A 14842-nucleotide genomic window follows, 5' to 3' on the forward strand; every position below is an offset into this window, starting at 1 on the left:
GGGCCAAAAAATTGTACAGGACTCGGGTGAACCTTGACCTCTTACACAAGGCGGACGGTGCCTCCTAAGGTCCCTACCCTCCGCAGGAACCTTCATTAAAGTCATTTTCTCTCTCTCCCTCTCTAAGAAACCCCCTTCTCTTTTTACCCCTTCGATGTCCGAGCAGGTTACTACTATCCATCCGCATCAAATTCTGCGCCCATAAACACCGCAGACGCGCAGACCCGGAAACAAAGTAGCTGTGGTCCATGTCAAAGGTAAAACAATAAACTTCCCAAACAAAATACTAGAAGTTGCGTCACCTCAGTGCACAATGGAGGGGTCATATAATCGACGATCGATTTTTCTGACCTGGGGAGGAAAAAATGTACGAATAATTATGCGTTGCGAAAAATTGCACCCACTAAAGCGCTCATGTTACTCGGCAGTATGTTCAAACACGTCCGACTGGCGGACAGTACGGAAAATTGATCGCTAATTGTAAATTCCGGCGTCAAACGAGATCCCTTTAAGCATGTAACACACTTCACTTTGCTCCAGCGCCGCTTACTGTTACGTTTCGAAACATTCTTTAGACGCGGAAGCACTCCACTTAAAAATGCCACCAAGGTTCCCACAAGGTGTTACTACATTCTTAGAGAAGGAGAGGCAGAGTGTATTCCCCGTGTTAGAAGCCTCTCGAGAGCCACATCTATTAGTAGACACGCTTTCGCAATGAAATACGAGTCGAGCGCTTGGTTATCACAGCGGCGCCGGCGAGGGGCGTAATCAGATAAAAGGGGGGAGAGCAGGCTCTCGAGTCGCATGTGGCAGGTGTCGTCGATTATGCACTATCGGCGGGGCCGCTCCCGCACGCGCTCCCTCTCGCCAAGACGTGCGTCGGCAGCCGGCGGTGTTGAGCGGCGCAGCAGCTGACATCTCGGCGGGAGGTTCGCATCGACCGCGACCACGTGACCCGACGCAGAAGCCCGTGCCGGCAGCCGGTACACGCCACGGGCCTCAGTTCCGAGCCGGAGTCCGGGCGCGACGGACTCCGATCCGCGAGGAGCTCGGCAGCGGGTCCCCGCTCCGCCTTCTGAGCACGTGGCAGACGGCGTCGCCGGCGGCACGGTGAGTTCCCCAAGTGTTATGGGCGATGCACGAAAGTAACTCCTTCCGGGGAAAGATTAGGAGGCATTTTCAAAAAAATAGACGCTCAGGGCCAGGTCTTTATTCATTTTCACTAGCACGATAATTGACTGCGGTTAAGGAGAGATCTTTGAAATCAACCTCGCTCATCACGTCTGACTGCAGCTAGCTACAAAGCCCGAAAGCAAGGAAAAGTATACATTTCTGACTGCGAAACTTAGCATTTTAAGAAATACTCTCAAGCCTTTGGTGGGGGGGATGGCGCAGGGTCAGGTGGTAATGGCGAGGACAACAATCTGTATGATTTTCGCGCCCGGTTATCTGGTCAGGCTGGGGTAGTACTTTCCTCTGGCGCGAATACGTTTAAATGCGACAAATGGAAGTGTATTTTGCGCTGATAATTGCGTAACCACAGCAAATCTGAAATGAGGTCTTCCCCAAAATATCTATGTGATCTTGCGCTTGAAGGGGGACGAGTAGAGGCTGGCCGCACGCAAGCGCGAGAGCGCGGACATCGACCTTCAAGAGAAGTTCACAAATCTACTTTATCGAAACGTAAAAAAATGAGGGTACAAAGGTGCATAAACTGTTAGCAAGGACCTTCTTCCTTTAAGTCATATCCTACAAATATCTTTAAGAACGGCTATATTGAACATCTACAAGCGTCCGACACATCCAGTGGTGCGGCAAATTAATTTTTTCTTTTCCTTGTGATAACAAACAAAAATGTATAAAAAGAGAGTAGCGCCGTATGTAGACATATGTCGGCAGACAAAGATGTTGCAAGGAGACTTCCGCGGCTATCGTCTGCTGCAACGGCACCGCAGCGCCCTCTCACCGTCTGCGGCTTGCAGAAGGCGCCATGACTAAGCTGCCACGTTAGCACCCTCCCAGGACGCTCGACTAAGGGCATTGCTGCTATCAATTGCCTTCACCGAATGCTTTGGAAAAAAAAAAAAAAAACGCCATTCTAAGTGGCATGCAGCGAACTAGCTCTTCTAACGTGCTACCCGGAGTTGGCCGCGCATTGCTCCCTGAGGGAACTCTGTAAGGCGAGGCTCTCGACAGCAACCAGCTGGACGAAATGGTCAAATGAGACGGGAATTTTTTTCGGCAGGTGGTGCGGGAATGACTCTTGGGGGCAAATCGGACACCAGTGTTTCGCGCCAGTGTAGAGGAGCGATTACATTCTCCAAGACATGAGAAGATTCCGCAGCGGCAGGTCTTTCCCAACTTTGCAAGTCTGTTGTGCAGGAGCTAGGGAGTCTGGAACTATGCCGACAAAGACCACTGGTGATCATTTACGCGCGCTAATGCCGGCAGGCAGAACGACTGGGCACGGAAAGGTGACGACGTGTCTTCGACTTAATGCAGCCTAGCTAAATGCCCCTCATATATAAAGCGGACGGAGCACGTTTCCCGCAGAGCGAGCTTCGTCGTCATCATCATCGGGCGAGCCCAGTCGTCGCGTGCGAGCGGCCGGGGCCGCTGGCGTGTGCTGCCGGGGTCATGGAATATTTAATAGCCCCGAATTTCGGGCCTCGATAAAGGCGAGGCACACCCAATCGGTGCGAGCCGGCGCTAAACGCCCAGAGCGAAGCTGCTGCCTTCCGCCGCCGCCGCTGCAGGTCTTCTTCCCGTCGCTGACGTCAAGACGTGCGCCGCCCTTGCGCGGGGGACTATGCCGGCTCTGGCTCACAGCTGCACCGACGACCCGGCGGGCGAGGACACGTTCGGCATCTCGGGGAAACAGTGCACTCGCTCCCTTTGTTGCCGTCCAGACAACTGCGTCGTCGTCCCCGTGCATTCGGCGAAACAGAGCGACGGGAAACGGATCGCTTCGAGCTGCTTTGCCGCATATGCAGCGGGATAACCATTGTGTGCGGTTCGAAATGTTTGTTTAAATAGGCTGAGTTGGTGAGGTCCGGTGCTTGAGAACGACGTCGAGCGCGCGTTGAGAGAAGAATCGAGGGCAGGTCGCGGTAGTTTGAGGATTACTCCAGTGGAGTTTTCTCTTGTATCTGATGGAAATCTGTACCAATTTTTCATGATCGTCGGAGTACGGGAAATATCTTTGTGCACATGGGTGCTAAGAGGCGTTGTGTAAGGGGCAGACCACATCGGGTCGTTCTGCAGACGCAGAAAGATGCCTTCGCAGTGAGTGTACTAACAGCGGTAATTTCTCTCCAATTGTTTGTGCGTGCAGACTTGTCTTCTTAATAGTTTCATTTCTTGTGGCGACGACTAATGAGATGGCCAATGCAAGTCTGTTAGTTGAAATAGCCTGAAAGAGAAGAGTGGAAGTCAACGTATACGCGTTTCTGATATGCGGCTATATACATACTATAAGATGAGGTTTCCAGCAGCTGCATTTTACTCGAGCAGAATGGTACCTTTGTGCAACCGTTAAATTTGTCAGTGAAACTCCGTGTGCAAGGCACAACAACCCTTTTTCTTGTTGAAAAATGGCCTGGAGGTACCAAGCGACGCTTCTCATCCTGTTTCGAGACTGTCCTTAGAATTACCATTTCTTTATTCGAGTTTCACATGACAGAGAGCCTGGAACTTTAGAAAAATACGCACAATGCAGTCTGCTACCACGTAACAAGCTTGGCTGGCCTGTCAGTTCCTCAACAGTTTCCTAATCGGCAAATATAAAAACGGGCAAATATACGATATAAGATTCATTAGACCCTGTTTTTGCTTCGACTTCGCGCGAACTTTCATTTATTCAAGCGCGTATGTTAGCGCGAACGAGTTGGGGAAAATTGCGCGGGAAATCTCACTTTGTAGACACCACAAAATTTAAGTCGTCGGCTGGTAGGAAGCCTAAAATGGTTCCCGCGGTATCTATGTGTGAGGCTGCTTTATTTTTCATTTTTTAAGTCGGTGTGAAAAGCCAGATGACAGTGGTTGTATTAATCAGCATTAACGCTATAGCCAGTCGTAGTGAAACAAAGTATGCAGCATGAGCCGCCGTTGACGTCCAAATCGTTTTATTTCCGGAGTGCGCAGCTAGCAAGGGCCGCTGAAGCTCCCGACCGGTGCAGAAGGAACATAGAGAGACAGTGAGGAGCATTCTTTTTAAAACAGCCCTATAGTATTCCGAGCCTCTGTGTCACAGCGCTTTTATAAGGAGGCGGCGGGTCTGTAATTTTTCCAGAGGTCGCCATGAACCCGAAGGCAGTGGGCCGCTAGTAGTTACTAGGCCGACTTCCACGCGATGACCCGGGGCCAGCCAATCGTTTAAGGAAGTGGTGCGGAAGCCAAGAGGAGTGGGGTAGGTTCGGTGGTCGGCACGTCTGGTATATGTGCTGTGCTGAAGGTGGATAAGGAACTTAGGTATGAAGCAAGTTGGACGCGAAATGATCCCGTGTGCATAGTTGATACGGCGTGAAGGCGAGGCCAACTTTCGGGGACATTCCGAAAGCTTCGAAAATCTGACACCACGTGGCGTTCCGAGGTGGAGACTTTTTCTTTTTTTTTCTTTCCTTCTCCCCTACTCGGGAGGCCTGAAGCCGCTCTTACCAACACGCCCCAAGGGCCCCCCTCTTTCCGGTGAAGCATGCCGAATTATCAAAAGAAGCAAATAGGAGGGTCGGGACGTGCACAAAAGGCCGTGCTCTTTTGTGCTCTTCGGGTCTCCACCATTCCTAAACATACAAGAAAACACGGCTGGGCGCTCGCGGGCCACGCACGAGTGGGTGTCTTCGGTCCCGTGAATGTGACTTCTTACCTCTGGAGATGTAGCCGTTTTATGCTCCTTGCGCTGTAAAATATTTCAGCAGTGTGCCTGCGAGGGGCTGCAGCTGTACATATGTGTTGGAAGCAAGCGCTAACAGCAATTAACTGCACTTCTCCATGCGTTTTAACGTAGTAAATATTCAGGGAGTGGTCTACAGTAAAATTATTATTCAAAGGCTTGTGTTTAGAATTGTGTTTAGTCATCGCTACTGAATATTTTAGGTGAGGCGTTGTTGACGGTTTTTTACTTCGCGGGCAACTTTAGCTGCCGAAAAGGTGGGTGTTTATATCGTATATTATCTCGGGAAAAATTATGGTGTGACCTGGCAGATCTTTCATCACGGCGAGTTCATTTACTTGTCGTAATTAGGTGGGCCACAGTGAAATAGTCAACGTTGAGCAATTGTTGTAAACATATGAACGTCTACGGGGTGGGAATGGTTACAGAAAATGGCTGTAACTCTTGTTGTGCTGAAGAGACCCCGAAGCATATTAATGAAGTCTGACTGCTCAGGAGGCTACATGTTCATGTATAGTTTTATCTTAGGCGATATCGCGCGCGGGTAATTACGAGTCACAGTTTTAACACAAAGAACATGAAGCCGCTGCCCCTAAGACATTCCATTAGCGCGTTGAAAACACCGTAAAACAGACAGCCTCATGTTTGTCTGCTTGAATAAAACTGCAGGCTTTTCAAATTTGATTACTATATTGAACAGAAGAATAGCTTAAATCGCAAACAACAATCGTGTCGTGTTCCTTGTGCTCGTTCGGACTACGTCCGGTCAATACGCTCGCAAACAAGATACAATCGACTCCCGACAATTAAAAGTCGCTTAGTTAGAATTTTTGGTTAACTTGAAGTGATGTTCTGGGTCCGGAAATTATACGGGCAATTCGATTAAAAAATTGCCTAATAATTCGAAGCCAAAACCAATTTTGTCGGTTAATTGGGAAGTATTTTGAATAAAAACATACAGGTAGCAGTCATTTCTCGAGGAAATTCAAATTTTTCGGCGTCAAAACACCACCGTGATGTGTTATGTCGGCGCCCTCGCAACTGAGGCCGCCCGCACTGCAGCCATGCAGTGCGGGCGGCCATGAACTGCAGCCATGCAGTTCACTTGAAACTCGCGCCAGCGTTCGCATGTCTACGTTCGTTGTAGTTTCCTGGCTGCACACAACTCCGTGTAAGCATTTGGGTGGTGTAGGCTTCAGGCTTCAACTTTAGTGATAAGCCTTCACACTCAGGACAAACCATGTCGTGCGCTTGTATTGGCAAGGAAAGTCGAGGTTGTGACCAAAATAAAGAAGGAAGACGTGTAGCGTAGTTATGGCATTGCTCTCATTGTGCTTTCTGTTTCATTGATTGATTGATTATGAGGTTAACGCTCCGACGCAACACAGCCGGTGAGGCGTGCTGCAGTGGAGGATTAATTTATACAACCTGGAAATCTTTAACGTGTGCCGAAATCACGAATACATGGGCGTTTTCACTTCTCGCTTCCATCGAAAAGCGGCCGCCGCGGCTGGTAATCGACACCGCGTCCCTGGGCTCAGCAGCACAACGCCATAGCCACGGCGGGATTCTGTTTGTTTGAGAGTTTTGTTAGTTAGAAGCTTTGTACGGTCCACATGGAGTTCGTATTAGTAGGAGTCAACTGTATTGCGAAATTGCAATTCGAAGCGCTTTTGTAACTCATTTCGTAGAATCATTTTCATTAATGTCTAACAGCTTAGCTGTCTGATCAGCTGAGCAGGAGTAATGGTCAGTTTTTATACGAAGATTCCGTATTTTGGTACCAACTGTGCGCATCGCTGTCGAAGTTGTTCATTTTGGCTTTCTGAGTTTTTAAAGCGAAGCTTCAGAAAGGTTCACATATTCCAGCAAATATTCAACAGAAAATTGGCCGCGTATCTGTTCCTTTCGTTGCAAATGCCGTCAAAAGACGATAGTCTTTATCGGCTTTGCGAAGTGAATGCCTCCCTTCGCTTTCCCGCTCACCTCTCATGTTGTTCCTCTTGCGTCGCGCTCCTCCCAAGATAAAGACGCCAAAGGTTTGCTTAAATCATTTTAAATTTCCCCCGTTCCACTGCTCCAAACCGGGTGACTCGATGCGAACGCTGCCGTACGGCGAAGACGCACGTTAATCGAGGCGCCCTACTTCAGCGTTTATAGAACCGCGTTTCCCTACTCCACGTGCGTTGCAAGCAGAACGTGGAACCTACCTAGTGGAACCTTGCGTAACTGTTGCCGGTTGATTTCTTAAAATCGCCCCAGAAGCTATAGTGGCGCGGGCGACAGCAGGCGACGGCAGAGTGAATTCTTTTTCTGCAGTTGATGAAGTATTTAATTTAGCAAATTCAAGCATGTTTGATTTTTTTATAAAGGAACACTGCAAATATCACTTCTGCATTGATTTGTTGCCTCATATTTGCGTAATGTCTTGTTCTTCTTCAACAATGTTGAGAAGTATGAACATTCCACCGGACATAGACGGGTAGATTTAGCTGTGACTATATAAGACTATTGCGCAGGCATTGTTTTGCTTTGGCCGGGTGGCTGAATCGGGTCACAGACAGACAGACGGACAGACATACAGACAGACCAAAATTTCTGGGTTTAAGGAGCCCAAGAAAGACTATCGTCTTTAATAAACACGTTTTTGGCAATGCCGCACAACCAACCCCTGGCCTAACTTATCCCAGGATTGCGAACAATAACGTTTGTAATAAATAAATATGTTCGTATACTAAGTCCTAATCCAAAGGTCCGCGGGACGCGTCTTTGAGACCCCTGCCTCAGAGGAATAGATCAGGAGCCCGGTGGGCCGGGAACGGCTAGCGGGGCTCCGGCCGTGGTTGGGGTCAAGATGACGACGTAGGCCACGTCTCAAGCAGTATTGTACAGAACGGCGTTCCTTGCAAGGCCGAACGTCTGTGCACCGACATGTCCGCACCAAAACGTCCTGCACCGAAATGACCTACACCGAAATGTCTGGATCCCCCGCGGAGCTTACGCGGCGTTCGATGGAGGAATAGCGCAGCCGCGAGAATGCTTTTCACCTTTCATCGTTTCTCTGGAATGGCCAGAATGCGCGTCTGGCCGATAGAATTGTTCACTGCCGAGGAAAGGTTGTTGGAAAAAACTGTCTGGTGTGGGGGGTGGGGTGGGGGGGGGGGGGGGGGGGGGAGTTGCGCTCGCTGTGAGGTCAATCGAAGTGTCGATTGATTGATTATAGGGTTTAACGCGCCGGCGCAACGCAGGTGATGAGGCGCGCCGTAGTGGAGGGCTCCGGATTAATTTTGACCGCCTGGGGATCTTTAACGTGCGCCGAAATCTCGTACACACGGGCGTTTTTGCTTTTCGCCTCCACCTGAAAAGCAGCCGCCGCGGCTGGTGATCGAACCCGCGACGTCGTGCTCAGCAGCGCAACTTCTTAGCCACTGAGCCACCGCGGCGGGTTCATCCGAAGTGTCACCGGCTATGAATAGGGCTGGGCGCGCCGCAGTGTCTCGGTATGCTGTACTGCTCAAAGTTAGAGTACGCATGCAGTTCGTCACGGCGCGGTCTGGGGGTCGACGGGAATGGGTCGAAGGGAGTGCCAGGACCTTTTGTATTGCCCGCGTCGTGTTGACAAAGGACAGGAATTTCGTCATTGTTGGGCATACTTTTGTCACATGCGGTATGGACAATACCTGATAGAGGCCGCTGGAACGTGGACGGCCAGCGTTCAGAGTTACTTTAGTTGGTCGGTTTAAACCTGTGCTTTTATTTCCTGTGCTTTTCCCTTATGCGTATTTCTAACCACAGCAACTGATTTGTGCGTCGAGTCAACATGTTTGGCTATTTTCGGTTGTTTACTTTATCTACTACCCTGATTGTGTTCGGTATACTTTGTAATTCTTGCGCGTAGATTTCATGTGTGACTACAGTGCTGACTTTTATTTTTTTATTTTTCTTGACTAAAACTTGTATTGTGAACCTTGCAGCCATTACTTGTTCTGTTATGTTTTGTTACTCGCAAATTTGTGCTGTATGATCTGCAAAGCTTACTCAATTACTCTTACAAAGCTTACTCAAAGCTTACTCAAAGCTTACCCCCTTACTCAATTCTCTGCGCAGGGCCTGTAAGGCATTTTAGATAACCTGCAATATTGTAATAACCATTCATTAAACGCCTATGTATTGCTCCTTTCGACACAGTTCTTTATGCAAGAATTTTAATTATGTGCCTGCATGTAACTTTCTATCTGCACATCTCAAGCGCAGTAACCTTAGTGCGCATTCGTAAAACCGAAGTTGAAAGTGCCATATGTACCAAAAATCGCAGTTAGACATGTCTGGAGTTTTTCCGGTTCTCCCCCAAAACATTTGTCTAGGAGCGTTTCTGTGGATCCATTTTATTTCAACATAATCTGCTGCCGGCAAGGCTCCTATTCGTATAATATACGTAGTTTGGTGTGAGTTTTAAATTTCACACTTTATTTCGCCTCGGGATTATCCGACACCACACTTTTATTTAAAAAATGAAATGTAACGTTAATGTAACGACACGTTCCAATGTTCGAAGTGGAGCTGGAACGCGTGCCTTTCGCAATAAAGGAACTTGTAACGGTAACTCGTTTCAAAATTGGGAAGGAACGAGGAACGAGCTTTCTTTCCTGTTTTAGAGTAACGTGTACAACACTGGTCTGAAGTATATTTGCTGACTTTACTGCATGATCAATAAATATTTCTTCCAGTCGATATTGAAAAAAAACATAAAATGAATACAACATAATCGAGGAACGATTCTCAATAAAGAATGACAGGAGAAATCGTTTCAAGGAAGTCGAGTGCATTTATATTAGGCTGTGTTTATATGCCGTCCGACAGTATTGTAAGCACTCCACTGAAGTGCGCACACCGGCGTTGTTTCGATGAAAAATGTCCCGCCTGGATGTAGTGCCTAGAATGTACTAGGCACTGTAGTCTGGCACTGCTTCGCCTTCCATTAACGCACCTAAGGTGAACGAATTTAACATAACCTAACGAACAGAAAAAAATTGAAGACACCGAAAACTAACCTGAGCTGCGAAAATTACAATAAAATATGAAGATGTAAAAAATAATAAGCAGAGAACCGACAAAGACTCCTGGGTTATAAGGTTAAATGGATCTTTTTTCTAGTACCGGTCCTCCAAGCAGCCGCCACGGCGAACTGAAATTAGTCGTAAGGCACTTCCCCCCAAAGTCGGGCTTTCGCAGAACCTGTGCACAAGATATCTTCGGCCTGCAGTGCCTCCCGCACCCACGCGTCACCTGCGCTATTCACGTGAATGTAGCAAGTGCACGCTCGCGTGACCAATCTGCAGTGGCCGGAGCACCCCTTTTTCTTCACTTTTTTTTTTTCATTTTCGTTGCTCCCTCACTGGTAACCAAGTGATCGCAGGGTGGTCAGCCTCAAAAATTTTCGCCCCTTTCTTTTGAACGCCTTTTTTTGTGTGCACGTACGGATTCGCTGGGAACTGTCCGAAAAGAGGAAACAAAAACGTACAGTCCTAGGAAGCATAACCGCTCCCTAAGCAGCAAGCTGAGGGGCGCCTTTTTGTTTATTTCACCTGAGGCTACTGCCAAGAATGGCGTACCGGCAGTCCGCGCATGCGCAGATCGCTACTGGTAAAAGGTCCATTAGCCAGTGTTTAAGGTGTGGTAATGTATTTTTATGTAGTTTTCTCTAAATGAGCTTCACAAACATTCGGTTGCCTGAAAAAAATGCAGAAAATCGTATGAAAATATTTATGTAGGCTGGACTGTCACGCTAAAATGAATTTGCAAACACTGTTGTCGCTAGCTTTTTCGCAGACAAGCCTATAGGATATTGTCGTGGAGGAAAAACGGTCCTTTTTGGAAACAGCTGTTCAAGCTCGTACGGGTTGTGCTCGCAAATACCACTCATTCCCGTATTAGGGCTTTCTGGTTGCACGCGTACTTTCATTTCATTTTAATTCTTCGCCCAAGCTTTCACCCATTCCCTCCCCACCCTCGTCTTTAGGTTTCAATCTCCCCCGGATTCCTTTTCCACTCATATTCTTTTCGGTTTCCCTTGAAAACCTTACAGGCCTCTGAAGCCTCACTGCATTGATGCAAAAAAAAGCTATACGGTCACCATGAGCTCACACAACCTCAATTACGCAACAAAAAACCACCCGAACTTGAAGCCGCTGAGGACACAATGTCCAGGTATCGTTGGCGCCTGTCCACCCATCGAGGAACAAGCTTGCTGGCTACACCTTTTCGCGCGTGGGGTCTTGCCGACTGCGCCTCCCCTCCAGGAATCGCTCTTTTTTCGCCTTCTGTCGCCCCACCAGAAATTGCCTCTTCAAGTCGTGCATATCATAGACACCCCAGATAAACATCGCTTTCTTCCATTATACAAAGGAAAAAAATTGAATAGGCTGGTTTGGCGAGAGCTGAGACAGTCGTCTTCATGAGAAAAACAAGTGACACACCCCTCTGTTTACCAAGGGGGCTGGTAGATGAATTGGAGAAAGCCTGAAAATTACCAATAAATATAGTTATCAAATGAACTAGAAATTTGCTCGGAATTGCGATTTTATAATACTTTCTAATTGAATGTATTGACTGGGCTCACTCTAAGCGTGTGTGTAAGGAGTAGAACCACCTTTACCACTGTGATGTTAATGAATTGTTTCAGGAGGAGCGGCTTTGTGTTCCTTGTATTAAAACTGCGACTGGCAAGTACTCATAACATCGATTGGGATAAAACTCCCTGCGATTATATAGCCGCTTGATCCGTCAAGCGTCATTCATTCGTTTCAGGGTAATTACGAGAAGTAAAGAAACTGCGCAGGGCGTAGTGACATAGCAATCGTATCGCACCGTGATTTCTTCCCGAGATACAGAACTACAGAAGCTTCGTAGGAATGTTGGCTTCGTCGCAAAGCATATTCTGCTGAACGATCCCGCTTACGGGCCGCGACAACAGGAAATGAAGTCGAGTGAGCCATATACAGCTTCCCGCAAAATAAAGATCACTGCCACCTAATTCTCACATAAAACATAATAATTGCCATCGTTGATCGGCTCATGAATCAATCATTCAAATTATTTGACTAATTAAAATGATTGATTGATTGATTGATTGATTGATTGATTGATTGATTGATTGATTGATTGATTGATTGATTGATTGATTGATTGATCAAAACGTTGTTATTCGGGTATGGGGAAAATTCCCCTTGATTAATAAAATGCCGTCGGGGTCGAAGCCCCTTAGGGGGTCGGGCTGTCGGCGTCCCGTGTCATCGTTGTCGTCGTATCATGTAGTCACGGCACTAAAACACCGGGACACTCGTTTTCCAATTCCTCGCGCTAGAACGTAACGCATACTAAACGAACGCACCGGGACATTCGGTATACAGGGCTTCGCGCCAGAACGTTTTATCTCCGTCGTCAAAAACTCCTACTAAAAACACACCGTGACACTCGCTTTCCAACGACTCGCGCTAGGACGCTTCGTGCTTCAAAGACACGAGACTTACAGCAAAGCTGTATATCATACCCCCGAACGGTTTCATCTCCGTAGGCAAAACCGCCAAGCCGCCGAGAATACACATAGAGTCGTATACCCTTCGCCCCTCCGCAGGTTTCACGTTAGTGAAGATGGCCCGGGACTAGTTTGCTAATCATGCGCAGGTCCAACCTTCGACTCCGCGTCCTTTAAATGTACGTGTACAGAATATAACATGCAGAAACGGCCTCTACAGAAGGTTTTGTACCAAAAAGCCTTCGTCCAAACGTTGAAATGTTCGATGAAACGGCCGCCGGGAGTTCGATAAAATGGCGTTTGATAAATTGCCGGGAACAATTTCGCAATCCGCCCACCTGCTCTCTCCCTTTTTTATTTGTCATGGTTATTTTTCCCGTGAGTGCGGGTTAAGCAGTTTTAAATATTTCCCGAAGGTAATTTGAAAAATCTCCATTTTCTGCCCCAGCATTGCGACACAAGGAAGAAATCGAGAAGCTCGCTCTGGGAATTCGAAAACTTTAGGGGGGCGAGGAACCAACAATTTATGCTCTGCAGGGCTGAAATTTTACCTGTGAGTGCGCTTTAAGTAGTTTTAGGTATTTCGCGAAGGCCTTTTTAAAAATCTTTCTGTGCAGCACTAGTATAACCGCTAGTATTGCGAAACAAATCAGAAATCAAGGGCCCCTTATGGAAAACTTTAGGTGTGTGAGGAACCGGTAATTAATGCTTTACACTGCTCTAATTTTCGCCGCGGGTGCGCTTGAAGTAATTCTAGGTATTTCAAGAAGGCCTTTTGAAAAACCTGCTTCCGTTCGAGAGCTACGATTTTTTTTTGCTCCCTCCCATTCAGTTACGCTCGCCGTCGACGGCTGCCGCCGAGGAGGGCGCTAGGCGTCTTCGGAGGCGCGTGTCCCCGAAAGTTGGGGATGTGAGAGTAGGGGAAGTTTGAGCTTGTCAAATAACCAGATGCGTCTTCACGGTAGAGGGACGAGCGGGGCATCGAGCAACACCTGGAAGGAAGTAAAATTTGGGTGAGCTAGCAACTAGTAAGTAAAATTAGTAAGCAAAATGACTAGTAAGTAAAAACTAGTAAGTAACTAGTAATAGTAAAATAAAATTTGGGTGAGCTAGTAACTACCTTTTCCCCGATTATGGAAAGGAATAGAACACTACGACGCGCAACCGGCACCAAAACAAGCGGAGATTTTCTTTTTTTCTTCACATTCTCTCGATCTCTCTTTCTATGGGATGCGGTGTTCTTTCATGCGATGCCCAGCTGTATCTTTAACTCTTCTGGTCCTCAAAACACTCAGCGGGATGGTGTTGCATGCATTCTGCAGTGTTTGTTCGCAACGCGACTCTTAATTCTTCCACTGTTTCAGACGAGGCCGCACTCAAAAAAAAAAAAAAAAAAAGCGCTACCTGCACTCGGGCAACAAGTGAAGAAGAAGAGCAGTCCACCTGTGCGAAACGTCCAGCTCCTCTGCAGCAGCTGAAGCTGAACACGACTACTCGTACACGCCGTGGGGCTGACTCGAGCTGCCCGTGCAAAACTGGAACCTCTGCGTTGTTTTGTTCGTTCGGCTCGAGTTAGGAACCGGCGTGGAAGCAACGTGGGATGTGCACGCGGCCTCCACGCACAATCGCCCGGATTTAACTGACTGGCTGCACGTGTTTAGGGCCGGGGACGCTACCATGCATGCTGGTAATGGAGTACAATAAACGCAGCGCGCGAGCTTTCGTGCGTGTACTCTTAAAAGAAAGTTGTGGTGTCAGTCGGCAAGGCTCTTCTGTGCGTGCGGTTTTGCACCACCCGCGAGATAAGACTGCTTGAGATTGGTATACATTGAAGCGGCTTCGATTAGTTTATACGTGTTTGCACTGTTCCCGTTGCAGTGGTCTGGCCGCGACAAAGGAGAAGGTGTAAACTTTTACTTTCTTCTCAATTTAGAGCAGATGAGTGGGCTACGAAAAATACTCATGTCGTCTCGTACCCGAGGCATAGAACAGAAGACATTAGTTTCATTGACGTCCATCGCCCAACTGGAGAGATAAAAAAAAATAGATGTCTAGATTTGACGCTCAGAGTGCAAAGAAGGAGCTATTCGCGGTGGTGACTGAGACATGTACCAGAGTTTTTGGCGCGATAGAATTTCTTTGACGCTATGATTGTAGCGCAGCGGGGTTGTCGCGGGCTACCCCAACAACCAGAAATGAGTTTCGAGCTCGCGTGATTAGTAAGAAGAGGAATAGCGCGTGATGTCACAAGAGCCTAATCTGGCGCCCGTTATACTCACCAATCGAGGTGGCGTGAGGGGAAGCGATGCGCGCCGTACCGCATTGACCGCCATGATGCTTCTAGGTGCGGAGTACCTTAGGACCACACAATATCCGTACGCGACCGTGCGCATAGCATTTAGAATCGCAAAAAATCA

General features: G+C 47.8%; 1 long non-coding RNA gene across 1 annotated transcript; it reads left to right on the top strand.

The window, feature by feature from the left end:
• Positions 1 to 772: 772 nt before the first annotated feature.
• LOC144170620 (uncharacterized) lies at positions 773 to 14170 on the top strand. The gene is made up of 2 exons (XR_013322646.1): positions 773 to 1110; positions 13790 to 14170. It is a non-coding gene; the product is annotated as an uncharacterized LOC144170620 (long non-coding RNA).
• The last annotated feature ends 672 nt before the right edge of the window (positions 14171 to 14842 follow it).

Source organism: Haemaphysalis longicornis, unplaced genomic scaffold, assembly GCF_048455015.1.
Source record: "Haemaphysalis longicornis isolate Haplotype H1 unplaced genomic scaffold, Haemaphysalis longicornis Haplotype H1 scaffold_2, whole genome shotgun sequence".
NCBI classification, from domain to species: domain Eukaryota; kingdom Metazoa; phylum Arthropoda; class Arachnida; order Ixodida; family Ixodidae; genus Haemaphysalis; species Haemaphysalis longicornis.